This window comes from Schistocerca cancellata, chromosome 6 (assembly GCF_023864275.1).
Source record: "Schistocerca cancellata isolate TAMUIC-IGC-003103 chromosome 6, iqSchCanc2.1, whole genome shotgun sequence".
Classification (NCBI taxonomy): domain Eukaryota; kingdom Metazoa; phylum Arthropoda; class Insecta; order Orthoptera; family Acrididae; genus Schistocerca; species Schistocerca cancellata.
Genome location: NC_064631.1, coordinates 516517758 through 516533053, shown reverse-complemented (window position 1 = coordinate 516533053; position 15296 = coordinate 516517758). Strand labels below are relative to the sequence as shown.

At 46.8% G+C, this 15296-nt stretch overlaps 1 protein-coding gene and 1 non-coding gene across 2 annotated transcripts in view; one reads left to right on the top strand and one right to left on the bottom strand.

Moving 5' to 3' along the window:
* LOC126088408 (uncharacterized) overlaps window positions 1-15296 on the top strand; it is a 1096577-nt gene that overhangs the window by 703891 nt on the left and 377390 nt on the right. The window lies entirely within an intron of this gene.
* Window positions 13766-13838, bottom strand: Trnaa-cgc (transfer RNA alanine (anticodon CGC)). The gene has a single exon. It is a non-coding gene; the product is annotated as a tRNA-Ala (tRNA).

The following is a 15296-nucleotide window of genomic DNA, read 5'->3' as shown; positions in this document are numbered from 1 at the left end:
TGAGACGCAGGATTTCTGAAGTAGCGATGAAGTGAGGGTTTTCCCGTACGACCATTTCAAAAGTGTTCCATGAATATTAGGAATCCGGTAAAACATCAAATTTCCGACAACGCTGGAAAAAGATGCTGCAAAAAGGGACAAACGACGACTGAAGAGAATCGTTCAACGTGACAGAAGCGCAACCCTTCCACGCATTGCTGCAGATTTCAATGCTGGGCCATCAACAAGTGTCAGCTTGCGAACCATTCAACCAAACGTCATCGACATGGGTTTTCAGAACCGAAGGCCCACTCGTGTACCCTTGATGACTGAGCGACACAGAGCTTTACACCTCGTCTGGGCCCGTCAACACCGACATTGGACTGTTGGTGACTGGGAACATGTTGCGTAGTCGGATGAGTCTCGTTTCAAATTGTATCGAGCGGATGGACTTGCACGGCTATGGAGACAGCGTCATGAATCCATGGACGCTGCATGTTAGAAGGGGACTGTTCAGGCTGGTGAAGGCTGTGTAATGGTGTGGGTGTGTGGAGTGATATGAGATCAATCTGGTGAAGTCTCTGTAATGGTGTGTGTGTGTGTGTGTGTGTGTGTCGAGTTGGAGTGATATGAGACCCCTAATACGTCTAGGTACGACTCTGACAGGTGTCACGTACGTAAGCATCCTGTTTGATCACTTACATCCATGCATGTCTATTGTGCATTCCGATGGACTTGGGCAATTCCAGCAGCCCAATGCGACACCCCATACGCCCAGAATTGCTACAGAGTGGCTCCAGGAATACTCTTCTGAATTTAAACACTTCCGCTGGCCACCAAACTCCCCAGACATGAACATTATTGAGAGTATCTGAGATACCTTGCAAAGTGCTGTTCAGAAAAGATCTCCACCTCCTTGTACTCCTTACGTGCTTATGGATAGCCCAGCAGGGTTGATGGAGGGAGTATTACTTCAGACATTAGTCGAGCCCATGCCACGTCGTGTTGTGGCACATCTGCGTGTTCGCCGGGGTCCTACACGATTTTAGGCAGGTGTACAAAGCATAGGGATGTAAATAGAGAGGTTCTGAATGAAATGCGTTTTTCTGTTAAGAGGGAAATGCGTGATTCTTTCAAAGACTATCAGAACAGGACGTAATTGCAACATCTGCAACGGCTGTTAGTGGCAACGAAGTTAGTCTCGAGTCGCTCGTGGATGAGATACGGACTGAAAATTAGAGAATAGTCATCGACAGATATTGAAGGACTCTCAAATGCGCCCAAGGGAAGTGTGCTGGAACGTTTTATGTACACGATATATGTTAAAACCTCGCAGACAACATCAATAGTAGCGCCAAACATTTCGCAGATAATGCAGTTATGTATAGTGAAGAACTTTCTGAAAACAGCTGCACACATATTCTATCAAATCTTGAAAAGATATTAAAAGAGTGTAAAGACTGGCAGTCTACAAAGGAGATTGCTTACAAATGATATTGAACGTTTACAGAGAAAGACAGCACGAATGGTCACAAGTTTTATTGATACATGGAAGAGTGTCAGAGAGGTACTGAAGAAACTGATCTATATAAATATATATCGCCGGTACATCTCCCCCATATATCGATCTACGAATATATAAATGACAATATAGAATGACGATATTTTTATTTTATATTATATTTTTTCAAAATTTTAGATAAATATTTGAAGTTCTTCTAATGAAATTGTAACAGAATATCATTTTACTTTCATTGTGTGAAAGAGTCTTACTACTTTTTGAAATTTCATCACGTCCAGTCTTTCTCTTTGCCACTAGTACATGTGGCGCAAAAAGGAGGAATCCGATTGCGCTGGAGGATGGCGGTGTGAATGTAAAAAAGGTTTCCGATGTGAAAAAATAGCACGCCAGTTATGTTAAAAATTTTTTTGAATGCAACTAGTGTGCTATTTGTCCACATCGGCAGTCTTCAAAAACAGTTGCTGAAAATGATGAACAAAATGTAAATGACAAGCTTGATCTTTATGGTTGGCGGGGGCGTGTGAGGGGAAATGCTGGCGCAATCGGTGCTACCAACAGAAACTGCAACGTTTAACTTCACCATGCTATGTTTACAGTATCTTCTGCTCGGTGAGTGGCGTTGACAGAACTGAGAAAAACAGGGAGGTCGATATGAAGTGTTCCGGATAAATCCGATATGTGATGAAACCGGACGATGGACCAATCGGACACTCTTTATTGTGCCACATACTTGCAGCTATCATTGTTAGCAAAGTGGACGTTGCCAAGAGTGAATGTGTCTTGTTTTCCTTTTAATTCTTGCTCTAAGGATTGGCAAGCTGCTGGCTTGTTGATGTATAGAATATCTAATCTTAAATCATTACTTAAACATACAGCTCTAAAACCGGCAACATATTTTCAATGTGCAGCAGATATTTTTAAAGGCAGGTACGTCGATACTTTTTCCGTCGATATAACGATACTCCATTGGCACATACCTAGAGCCTATGATGATACTGTTTTAAATAACGATGTATTGGATTTCCTGTATTTTTTAAAATGTCAACAGTCAAAGTCTATATGTGAATAAACGAAAAAAGGCCTAATAACTGGAACAAAGGAAGTGCCACCCGCATGTCCTTATCTGCGAATTGCAGACTATGGATGTAGATGTATAGGTGAAACGAAAATTTACGTAACTGGTACGAGTGTGTGAAGCTCCCATGCCTCGCACTGTCACATACTGCTGAACGTAACCACCACCGCGTAGAACAATTGCCTATGATCGTCGGCATCCGACGGTTTCGAAATAAAGGGTCCTTCGCCCGAGACCGACAACGAGCGCCACTCAAACCGAGTTAGGCGGCCTGCTTGGGGCGGGGGTGTGGGGGGAAGTGTGTGAGGGCAGGGCCGTGAATCATTAATTCCGGCGCAGACGGTAAGTGAGCCGTGCGGGCGCCGAATGCGGAATGAGTGTCGCGTAGGGGTCACAGGCAAGGCTCCGGCGGGGAACGCCGCCCAGGCAACCGGTGGTGGGGCGGTTCGGGGTGGGGGGGTGAGGGGGAGGCAGCGTGTGCGCGAGTGCGTGTGCGAAAGCTCGGGCGTAGTCGGGCGCTCTTAATCGCTCTCCACAGGAATGCCGGAGTGCGCAGCAGCTTTACGACGGCGTTCCTGATGGCACTACAGCGGAAACGCGGATGCTCGAAGTTCGCGTCGGCTTTGCGCGCTAAGAGTTTCAAATTAGCCCGTTACACCGCTCGGCCAGAGTGCCAAATTTAGGCCGTTTTCCTCATTAATCTGCAAGTGCACCCACACGATTCTGAAATTACACTCTGGGCAAATGCTACAGACCCACGCAATCAATATACACTGTCCGATCAAAAGCATCCGTCCAGCCTATGTAATGCGAAATTCGTCACTATATGGCATGAGAGGCGTCCGCCACTACATAGGAAGGCAGGGACTGTTGTATTGTCAGCAGAGAAGCACTAACAGATGAATGGATCGATCCAGCGAGCTCAGTGACTTCTACATCTACATCCATACTCCGCAAGCCACCTGACGGAGTGTGGCGGAGGGTACCTTGAGTACCTCTATCGGTTCTCCGTTCTATTCCAGTCTCGTATTGTTCGTGGAAAGAAAGATTGTCAGTATGTCTCTGTGTGGGCTCTAATCTCTCTGATTTTATCCCCATGGTCTCTTCGCGAGATATACGTAGGAGGGAGGAATATACTGCTTGACTCCTCGGTGCCGGCCGCGGTGGGCGTGCGGTTCTGGCGCTGCAGTCCGGAACCACGGGACTGCTACGGTCGCAGGTTCGAATCCTGCCTCGGGCATGGGTGTGTGTGATAGTTAGGTTTAAGTACTTCTAAGTTCTAGGGGACTTATGACCTAAGATGTTGAGTCCCATAGTGCTCAGAGCCATTTGAACCATTTTTGACTCCTCGGTGAAAGTATGTTCTCGAAACTTCAACAAAACCCCTTACCGAGCTACTGAGCGTCTCTTCTGCAGAGTCTTCCACTGGAGTTTATCTATCGTCTCCGTAACGCTTTCGCGATTACTAAATGATCCTGTGACGAAGCGCGCTGCTCTCCGTTGGATCTTCTCTATTTCTCCTATCAACCCTATCTGGTACGGATCCCACGCTGCTGAGCAATATTCAATCAGTGGGCGAACAAGTGTACTGTAACCCACTTCCTTTGTTTTCGGATTGCATTTCCTTAGGATTCTTCCAATAAATCTCTGGCATCTGCTTTACCGACGATCAACTTTATATGATCATTCCATTTTAAATCACTCCTAATGCCTTCTCCCAGATAATTTATGGAATTAAGTCCTTCCAGTTGCTGAACTGTAGATAAATGATAAAGGATCTTTCTTTCTATGTCTTCGCAGCACATTACACTTGTCTACATTGAGATTCAGTTGCCATTCCTGCACCATGCGTCAATTCGTTGCAGATCCTCCTGCATTTCAGTACAATTTTCCATAGTTACAAATTCTCGATATACTACAGCATCATCCGCAAAAAGCCTCAGTGAACTTCCGATGTTATCCACTAGGTCGAATAGCAACGGTCCTATGACACTCCCCTGCAGTACACCTGAAATCAGTCTTTCTTCGGAAGACTTCTCTGCATTGAGAATGACATCCTGCGTTCTGTTATCTAGAAACTCTTCAATCCAATCACACAATTGGTCGAAGTTAGACTAGGAGGCGGAGGAGGAGGAGGAGATAAGTATGTAACGTCCCATCGGCAACGAGATCATTAAAGATGGAGCAGAAGTTCAGGTAAGGGGAGGGTGGGGAAGGAAATCGGTCGAGTCCTTTCAAAGCCACCATCCCGGTATTTGCTTGAATCGATTTAAGGAAATAACGGAAAATCTACATCTGGATGGCCGGACGCATGAACATGGACTGAGCATCGTATGTTACCTGTTTCGCAAAACCATCAGGGAGGTTTCACCTCTTCTAAGGAACCCCAAGTCGCCTCTTGGCTATGTGACTGTGAAGTGGGAACGCGAAGGAACAACCGCAGGTAAGCCATGAGCAGGTAGACCTCACCTACTGACGGACAGTGGCCGTCGATCATGGGGGAGAGTGATTGTAAAAGATCGAATGAAATCTGGTGAGGGAATCACTAGAGAGCTATAAAGTGCTGCCAGCGGTAAATCTAAGGAGTTAGAAAGAATGGGGTAGAATGGTCGAGCAGCTCGTCACAAACCACTCATTTCTGTAGTCATTGCTAAGTGGTGCATGGGGTGGCATAACGAGCGACGTCACTGGGAAGTGAACGACTGGAAACGGGTATTTTGGATCGGTGAATCACGCTATACTTTGTGGTTTTGACGGATGCCTGGAGAACGTTACATGCCACCATGTGTAACGTCTACAGTGAAGAGAAGTAGCGGTGGTGTTACGACATAGGCTTTTTTTTTTTTTTTTTTTTTTTTTTTAGAAGTTAGGGTGTGGTCCTCTTATTGTGCTAAAGAAAACGCTCAAAAAAAAAATGGTTCAAATGGCTCTGAGCATTATGGGACTCCACGTCTGAGGTCATTAGTCCCCCAAAACTTAGAACTAGTTAAACCTAACTAACCTAAGGACATCACACACATACATACCCGAGGCAGGATTCGGACCTGCGACCGTAGCGGTCTCGCGGTTCGAGACTGCAGCGCCTAGAACCGCTCGGCCACTTCGGCCGGCAGAAAACGCTCAATACGGAAGGATATGGTCACATTTTACAGTGTACACAGTAAAGGAGGAGCATTGTTTCAGCATGACAATCCAACTCATCATAAAGTTGCTTCTGTCATGCAGTGGCTTTGGGCAATAACATTTCTGAAATGGATAGTCCTGTCCACAGTTCCGAAGTGAAAAAATATTTAGGGTGAGGTAGATCATCGAATCAGCTCCAGACCCCAGAGCCTAACGCCACTACTATCTCTGGTTACAGCTCTCGAGGAAGAATGGCCTGTGATTCCTCCACGGATATTCAGATACCTCACTGAAAGTGCTCTCAGTAGAGTTCAAACCGTCACAAAGGCGAAGCATGGAAAAGACTTCACATTAATGTCCGCTAGTTGAATACACATTGAGTGCGTCTGAATTCTTTAGGGACCAAACTACAGAGGTTATCCGTCCCTAGATTTACATACTAATTAAACTAACTTAAACTAACTTATGCTATGGACAACACACTCTTCCCCGAAGGACACAAAACTCCAGCCGGAGGATTACACATTTTCGAAGTCAAAGTACCTGATTATTTTTATGACGAGGTAGCGGTATAGTGATGTACACTGGAACGCCAAGGAAACTAGTATAGGCATACGGGCATGCGTATTCAAATACAGAGATATAAACAGGTGGAGTATGGTGCTGCCGTCAACAACGCCTATATAAGACAAGTGTCTGGCGCAGTTATTAGGTCGGTTACTGCTGCCACAACGGCAGGTTGTCAAGATTTAAGCGCTGTTACAGGGGACGCACGAACGATGGGACACGGCACCCCCGAGGTAGCGATGACGTTGGGATTCTCCCGTACGACCATTTCACGAGTGTACAGTGAACATCAGGAATTCGGTGTAATATCAAATCTCCGACATCGCTGCGGCAGGAGAAAGATCCTGCAGGAACGGGACCAACGTCGACTGAAGAGAATCGTTCAATATGACAGAAGTGCGACCCTTAAACAAATTGCTGCACAATTCAAGGCTGGACCATCAACAAGCGTCAGCCTGCGAACCAATCATCGAAACATCATCGATATGGGCTTTCGGAGCCGAAAGCCCGCTCCTGCTTCTGTATCCTTGATGACAGCACGACACAAGGCTTTACTCCTCGCCTGGGCCCGTCAACACCGATTCTGGATTGCTGATGCTGGAAACATGTTACCTGGTCGGACGTGTGTCGTTTGAAATTGTATCGAGCTGATAGACGTGTACGGGTATGGAGACAAACCCCATGAATCCATGGACACTGAATGTCAGCAGGGGACTGTTCAAGCTAGTGAAGGCTCTGTAATCGTGTGGGACGTGTGCATTTCGATCGATATGGTACCCCTGATACGTCTAGATACGACTCTGACAGGTGTCACATATTAAGCATCCTGTCTGACCACTTGCTTCCATTCATGTCCATTGTGCATTCCGACGGACTTGGGCAGTTCCAACAGGCCAATACGACGCCTCACAAATCCAAAATTGCCACAGAGAGGCTCCAGAAATACTCTTCTGGCCACCAGACTCCCCAGAAATGAACATTTTTGATCATATCTGAGATGTCTTGCAACGTGCTGTTCAGAAGAGATCTCCACCCTGTTGTAGTGTTACGGATTAGTGGACAGTCCTGCAGAATTCATGGTGTCAGTTCCCTCTAGCATTACTTCAGACTTTAGTCGAGTCTATGTCACGTGGTGTTGCGGCATTTTGCGTGCTCGAGGGGATCAACACGAAATTAGGCAGGGGTACCTGCTTCTTTGGGTCTTCAGTGTTCACATAATCTTTCACAGCTACGGATTCCGCCTGGTGTCTGTTCTTTCGGGCGTTTCCGGGCGTGTCCGACTACAACTACTTTAATATGGTGGTTCAAATGGCTCTGACCACTATGGGACTTGACATCTCAGGTCATCAGTCCAAAACACTTACAAGGGAACCTCCCCATCGCACCCCCCTCAGATTTAGTTATAAGTTGGCACCGTGGACAGGCCTTGAAAAACTGAACACAGATCATTCGAGAAAACAGGAAGAAGTTGTGAGGAACTACGAAAAAAATAAGCAAAATATACAAACTGAGTAGTCCATGTGCAGCATAGGCAACATCAAGGATGAGCTGACCCTAGGAGCGCCGTGGTCCCGTGGTTAGCGTGAGTAACTACCGAGCGAGAGGTCCTTGGTTCAAATCTTCCCTCGTTTATAAATTTTTCTTCCTTTATTTTCGCAAAGTTATGATCTGTCCGTTCGTTCATTGACGTCTCTGTTCACTGTAATAAGTTTGGTGTCTATGTTTTGCGACTGCACCGCAAACTTACAGTTCGGAAAATATTCATTGACCTTGTTATTGAAGTCGCGAGCTATATTTGCTGTATTCATATTGCCCACGGATACATCTCACGTATTTAATACACTCCCGTCCAAAGTAGCGAACAGTCAACTGCTAGCCAGGGAGCCTCGTTAGCAGGCGCTGTTGTCGACTGACGTCGTGTGTTTCGATGTTTGTTTACGTGTACCATCCTCATGCTACGGCGCAGTTACCTCGCATCGGACGGACGGACGGACAGATAATAATTGTCTGAAAATAAAAAAAAATAAATAAAACTCGTCACTCGAGGGTAGGCTTGAACCAAGGACCTCTCGAACCGTAGCTGCTCACGCTAACCGCGGGACCACGACGCTCCTAAGCTCGCTGCGTCCTTGATGTTGCCTATCTTGCACATGGACTACTCAGTTTGTATATTTTGCTACTTTTTTCATAGTTCCACACAAATTCTTCCTATTTTCTCGATTGATTTGCGTTCAGTTTTTCAAGGCCTATCCACTGTGCCAACTTATAACTAAATCTGAAGGGGGTGCGATGGGGAGGTTCCCTTGTTAGAACCACTTAAACCTAAGTAACCTAAGGACATTATAATCATGCCCGAGTCTGGTTTCGAACCTGTGATCGTAGCAGTAGCGCGGTTCCGGACTGAAGCGCCTAGAAACAATCGGCCACAGCGGCAGGCTACTTTAATATGAGCATGATATGACGGGGCAGCTGGTAACTGTCTATAAGGATTGGAATGTGTCAAGTAGAATATTGTAAGAGCTCAAGCGTACGCTAGAGGGCTCGATGCCGTAAAAAGGCCAGCTTTGAATTGTGGATGCAAGACGGGTAGTCCGGACTGACAGGTGTAGTCCACTTAGTGGCTTAGTGGCGCAGTTACGACCATGCAGATAAGATCAGGCAGTTAATTACGTGTCGCGTTAGTGAGAAAATGTAAGATACAGATGAAAAGAATCCAACACACTGACGTGAGTACATATTTTTATAAGAAATCCAACAAGTTTGAAACGAAAAAGAAAATGCCACAGATCTTAGACCATTATTAGCCCCTTACATACTGGCAACGTCAAGATTTGACTAATCCAGACGTTAAAGATACATATTCTGAGAAATTGGAGAAGGGTTGGCTAATGAGGCATTTACACTCCTGGAAATTGAAATAAGAACACCGTGAATTCATTGTCCCAGGAAGGGGAAACTTTATTGACACATTCCTGGGGTCAGATACATCACATGATCACACTGACAGAACCACAGGCACATAGACACAGGCAACAGAGCATGCACAATGTCGGCACTAGTACAGTGTATATCCACCTTTCGCAGCAATGCAGGCTGCTATTCTCCCATGGAGACGATCGTACAGATGCTGGATGTAGTCCTGTGGAACGGCTTGCCATGCCATTTCCACCTGGCGCCTCAGTTGGACCAGCGTTCGTGCTGGACGTGCAGACCGCGTGAGACGACGCTTCATCCAGTCCCAAACATGCTCAATGGGGGACAGATACGGAGATCTTGCTGGCCAGGGTAGTTGACTTACACCTTCTAGAGCACGTTTGGTGGCACGGGATACATGCGGACGTGCATTGCCCTGTTGGAACAGCAAGTTCCCTTGCCGGTCTAGGAATGGTAGAACGATGGGTTCGATGACGGTTTGGATGTACCGTGCACTATTCAGTGTCCCCTCGACGATCACCAGTGGTGTACGGCCAGTGTAGGAGATCGCTCCCCACACCATGATGCCGGGTGTTGGCCCTGTGTGCCTCGGTCGTATGCAGTCCTGATTGTGGCGCTCACCTGCACGGCGCCAAACACGCATACGACCATCATTGGCACCAAGGCAGAAGCGACTCTCATCGCTGAAGACGACACGTCTCCATTCGTCCCTCCATTCACGCCTGTCGCGACACCACTGGAGGCGGGCTGCACGATGTTGGGGCGTGAGCGGAAGACGGCCTAACGGTGTGCGGGACCGTAGCCCAGCTTCATGGAGACGGTTGCGAATGGTCCTCGCCGATACCCCAGGAGCAACAGTGTCCCTAATTTGCTGGGAAGTGGCGGTGCGGTCCCCTACGGCACTGCGTAGGATCCTACGGTCTTGGCGTGGATCCGTGCGTCGCTGCGGTCCGGTCCCAGGTCGACGGGCACGTGCACCTTCCGCCGACCACTGGCGACAACATCGATGTACTGTGGAGACCTCACGCCCCACGTGTTGAGCAATTCGGCGGTACGTCCACCCGGCCTCCCGCATGCCCACTATACGCCCTCGCTCAAAGTCCGTCAACTGCACATACGGTTCACGTCCACGCTGTCGCGGCATGCTACCAGTGTTAAAGACTGCGATGGAGCTCCGTATGCCACGGCAAACTGGCTGACACTGACGGCGGCGGTGCACAAATGCTGCGCAGCAAGCGCCATTCGACGGCCAACACCGCGGTTCCTGGTGTGTCCGCTGTGCCGTGCGTGTGATCATTGCTTGTACAGCCCTCTCGCAGTGTCCGGAGCAAGTATGGTGGGTCTGACACACCGGTGTCAATGTGTTCTTTTTTCCATTTCCAGGAGTGTATATACATTTTGGAATATTTGAGAGTTTACAGTTTTATCGTTGACTCCCACCAGCAAACTGTTAAAGATTTTGCACCAGGGTATGAAATTTCATTCTCAACCCTACAGATGGATGGAGAGGCTGTACAAAAGTTGTTTTTACTTGTAGTACTGAGCTTACAAAGTGAACAGTTCGTCCAGAGTACACTCTTCTTTTTTATCCTAAAAGCCACAAGGAGGTATATGCAGTGCACGTAAGCGTAAGTCTGCAGCTCGTGGTCTAGTGGCTAACGTTACTGCGTCTGGATCACGGGGTCCCGGGTCCGATTCCCGGTCGGGTTGGGGATTTTCTCTGTCCGGGAACTGGATGTTTCTGTTATCACCATCATTCCATCATCATCATTATTCGTGACAGTGGCTAGATTGGATTGTGAAAAAAAATTGGATTGTGTGAAAATTGGTACTTTGTATGGGCGCTAATGACCGCACAACTGAGCGATCCATAGACAAAACATGATCATCAAACGCAAGTATTAAATTTCCTAGGCCCCTAAGAAATTTATGCAAGAAGTTCCGTTGTCAGCTTTGCACAATTTGCTTATTTTGCACTTCTGTAGAATAAATATTTTTTTGCCGTAGTTGCAGAGCTACACAAAATTGTGTCACAGTAGTATTGGGTAAAAGTGCGCTAAAGGTGCTAGTAATCTAGTCTACAGGTGAACAAGACGAGAGAAATTGGCAATGTAAGGAAAGTGCTATCAGTTGCACGCCACTTAGTTGCTATTAATTCACAATGAAATTTGATCCCACTTTACGAATCTGGAATTAAAAGAATGTTAAACTGGATCGTATCCTCTCCAGTTACTATAATCGACGTTTGTCATTGCATTTGCGTGATGTCTCTTCTAGGAGTGTTTACCAGCTCACATGATGAAAACGATGTGCTCTAAAACAAAGTAACGGCCTGAAACTTGAGCTTTTACCGGTGTATCGAATGTTCAAATAGCTAACAGCTTTTCGACCTTGTAACATCAACTGTCGATACATTGACAGGTGAACGCCCTACCGTTAACGAGGCACTAAAGAAACAAGAGACCGTCTCACATGTAAATTTATTCGTTGGTGGGTGGGGAGCCACCATAACAGATCCAAGGGATGTCTTATGAAGAAGGCTCATCTCCTCATCTCCTGCGACTGTGGAACGTCGCATTTCGATCAGACCACTAGAACCGTGGAGAACTTTCGTACGCGTCACACACGCTTACAGAAATCGGACAGATCTGTAATTTGCGTTGGTCCCAGTCTTCTTATGGAAGGTAGATAATAACATGGAGGTTATGGCCTGCATTGTCTGTTACTGGAATAGTATTTTTAAGGAAACTGTTTATGTAAACTAACAAATGACCTTTGATTGTGTGGTAGTAATTGCTAGCGATGTGTGGTGTCTTTCTCCTTAAACCTTCATTTGGTATCCGCAACTGCGACTGCGCAGTCCCACATAAAAAAGTCTTCTATTGCCATACAGAGCCGTCTGATGCTGCATTTGTACCTTGAAAGTGACCTGCGAAAAATAGGCAGTTGTCCAGGACGTTATCCGATTGCATTCAAGTTTTTTTGAACATTTAATTATCTGTTTGAGAAAACTAGCTCACCCCCATCCCATCCGTACCTATGCTAATAATGCATGTACTTCCTCTCCTAAATCTCATCACGCTCTCGATATGCACAGACATCGTGCTCTCCGCATCCCTTTCAGTATACTGCTACCTCGTCCCACTCGTATGCTGTACCAGCTCATTAAGTTGTAATACCTACGGTGCAGTATCTAGACTGGCGGGCCATTCGGACGTGACAGTGACATGATGTTGAACAACTTGAGAACCTAAAAGCAGTCAAACCCGTCGTCAAGGCTCCAGTTGACCACGTCTGACCGCCGAAATGGAGGGTCACCATATCGTGCACCCCTTCACATCTCCTCCTGAGAACGAGTAATAGTCTCATCGCAACATTCAGTGCCGTCAATCACAGTTGGTCAGAGACTAGCGGCAGCCGAACTAGGAAATTACTGTCTGATGCGTAGGCTTCCGTTCACATAATTCAGTCGGCTGCTTTTGGAGTGGCGCTGTGACCAGCAAGCGTGGTCTGCTGATGACTGTAGTCGCATTGTGTTCAGAGATAAAATTCGGCCCTGCACTTCACCGAGTGGCTGCTGCCGGCGAATATGACAGCGACCTGAGGAGATGTTCCGTTCTTCTAATGTACTGGAGAGGCATAGCGGTGTGTAACTTAAGGCCACAGTTTGGAACTCTGACGACGCAACGTTGCCTCACACACACCCTACGTTATCATGTGTTTCCTCTCATGCGACAATATCGTGGTGTCATTTTTCAAGAGGACAATACTGGTCCACGCATGACAGATGTCTCCATGAAATCCCTGCGTAATGTTAAGGCAGTCCTGTGATCAGCAAGATCTCGAGGTCCGTCCTTGATAGAAGATGTGTAAGACCAGCCTGGATGTCGACTTCGACCCACTGCCAGTATCCAGGACATGAGGGGTCAGTAACATCAGCTGCGGGCCAGCTCACCTCAGGAGGGGATAAAACGCCTTTATGACACCCTTCCCAGCCGAATCAACGTATGCATCCAGGACAGTGTGTGTACAGTAACATGTTGGTAAAAAGGCTCAATCTGCGAAGTATGTAAATTTTACTTGATACTGTAATCAATGGAATAACGTTACATATTCTTCTTTTTATGATGCAATGTACGAGGTGCATTCAAGTTCTAAGGCCTCCGATATTTTTTCTCCGGACTGGAAAGATAGGCCGCGTTCATTGTCAATACGTCCCAGAGATGGCAGCACCATACGGCAGATGGAATTTTACTGCCAGCGGCGAGAATGAGAACTGTTTTAAATACTTAAAATTGCGACGTTTTCCTTACTTAAACAGCATGCAATCATTCGTTTTCTGAATTCACGTGGCGTGAAACCAATTGAAATTCATCGACAGTTGAAGGAGGAGGAGGGGAGGAGATTAGTGTTTAACGTCCCGTCAACAACGAGGTCATTAGAGACGGAGCGCAAGCTCGGGTGAGGAAAGGATGGGGAAGGAAATCGGCCGTGCCCTTTCAAAGGAACCATCCCGGCATTTGCCTGAAGTGATTTAGGGAAATCACGGAAAACCTAAATCAGGATGGCCGGAGACGGGATTGAACCGTCGTCCTCCCGAATGCGAGTCCAGTGTGCTAACCACTGCACCACCTCGCTCGGTTGACAGTTGAAGGAGACATGTGGTGATGGAGTTATGGATGTGTCGAAAGTGCGTTCGTGGGTGCGACAGTTTAATGAAGGCAGAACATCGTGTGACACAAACCGAAACAACCTCAGGCTCGCACAAGCCAGTCTGACGACATGATCGAGAAAGTGGAGAGAATTGTTTTGGGGGATCGCCGAATGACTGTTGAACAGATCGCCTCCAGAGTTGGAATTTCTGTGGGTTCTGTGCACACAATCCTGCATGATGACCTGAAAATGCGAAAAGTGTCATCCAGGTGGATGCCACGAATGCTGACGGGCGACCACATGGCTGCCCGTGTGACATGTTGCCAAGCAATGTTGACGCGCAACGACAGCACGAATGGGACTTTCTTTTCGTCGGTTGTGACAACGGATGAGACGTGGATGCCATTTTTCGATCCAGAAACAAAGCGCCAGTCAGCTCAATGGAAGCACACAGATTCACCGCCACCAAAAAAATTTCGGGTAACCGCCAGTGCTGAAAAAATGATGGTGTCCATGTTCTGGGACAGCGAGGGCGTAATCCTTATCCATTGCGTTCCAAAGGGCACTACGGTAACAGGTGCATCCTACGAAAATGTTTTGAAGAACAAATTCCTTCCTGCACTGCAACAAAAACGTCCGGGAAGGGCTGCGCGTGTGCTGTTTCACCAAGACAACGCACCCGCACGTCCAGCTAACGTTACGCAACAGTTTCTTCGTGATAACAACTTTGAAGTGATTCCTCATGCTCCCTACTCACCTGAACTGGCTCCTAGTGACTTTTGGCTTTTTCCAACAATGAAAGACACTCTCCGTGGCTGCACATTCACCAGCCGTGCCGCTATTGCCTCAGCGATTTTCCAGTGGTCAAAGCAGACTCCTGACGAAGCCTTCGCCGCTGCCATGGAATCATGGCGTCAGCGTTGTGAAAAATGTGTACGTCTGCAGGGCGATTACAACGAGAAGTTACGCCAGTTTTATCGATTTCGGGTGAGTAGTTAATTAGACTTCTGGTCAGGTGACTACAGGGTTATAAACACAAAGTCAGATAGGGGTAATGCAGGAGTAGGTTTAATAATGAATAGGAAAATAAGAATGCGGGTAAGCTACTACAAACAGCATAGTGAACGCATTATTGTGGCCAAGATAGATACGAAGCCCACACCTACTACAGTAGTACAAGTTTATATGCCAACTAGCTCTGCAGATGACGAAGAAATTGAAGAAATGTATGATGAAATAAAAGAAATTATTCAGATAGTGAAGGGAGACGAAAATTTAATAGTCATGGGTGACTGGAATTCGAGTGTAGGAAAAGGGAGAGAAGGAAACGTAGTAGGTGAATATGGATTGGGGCTAAGAAATGAAAGAGGAAGCCGCCTGGTAGAATTTTGCACAGAGCACAACTTAATCATAGCTAACACTTGGTTTAAGAATCATGATAGA